This window comes from Carlito syrichta, unplaced genomic scaffold, assembly GCF_000164805.1.
Source record: "Carlito syrichta isolate Samal-C Ts95f unplaced genomic scaffold, Tarsius_syrichta-2.0.1 Scaffold245437, whole genome shotgun sequence".
Taxonomy (NCBI): domain Eukaryota; kingdom Metazoa; phylum Chordata; class Mammalia; order Primates; family Tarsiidae; genus Carlito; species Carlito syrichta.
Genome location: NW_007189533.1, coordinates 1 through 653, shown reverse-complemented (window position 1 = coordinate 653; position 653 = coordinate 1).

Genomic DNA, 653 nt, shown 5'->3' with positions numbered 1-653 from the left:
ATCATCTATCTATCCTATCATCTCTATCATCTCTATATCTATCTATCATCATATCTATCTATCATCTCTATCTGTCTGTCTGTCTGTCTATCATCTCTATCATTTATCTATCAATCTATCCTATCTATCATCTATCCATCATATCGATCATCTCTATCTATCATCTCTCTATCTCTCTATCTTCTCTATCATCTATCTATCATTCTATCCTATCTATCTATCTATCTATCATATCTATCATCTCTATCATCTCTCGGTCATGTCTATCTATCTACCTATCATCTCTATCTATCTGTTTGTCTGTATGTCTATCTATCATCTCTATCATCTATCATTCTATCTATCATCTATCTGTCTATCAATCTATCCTATCATATCTATCATCTCTATCTATTTATCTATCTTTATCTATCTATCATCTCTATCTATCTTCTCTATCATTCTATCCTATCATCTCTATCATCTCTATCTATCAATCTTCTCTATCATCTCTATCTATCTATTTTTGTCTATCATCTCTATCATCTATCAATCATTCTATCTTATCTTTCTATCCATCTATCTATCATCTATCACTGTATCATATCTATCTATCTATCTATTTCCATCTATCTATCTATTATCTCTATCTATCACATCTATCTATCTATCTA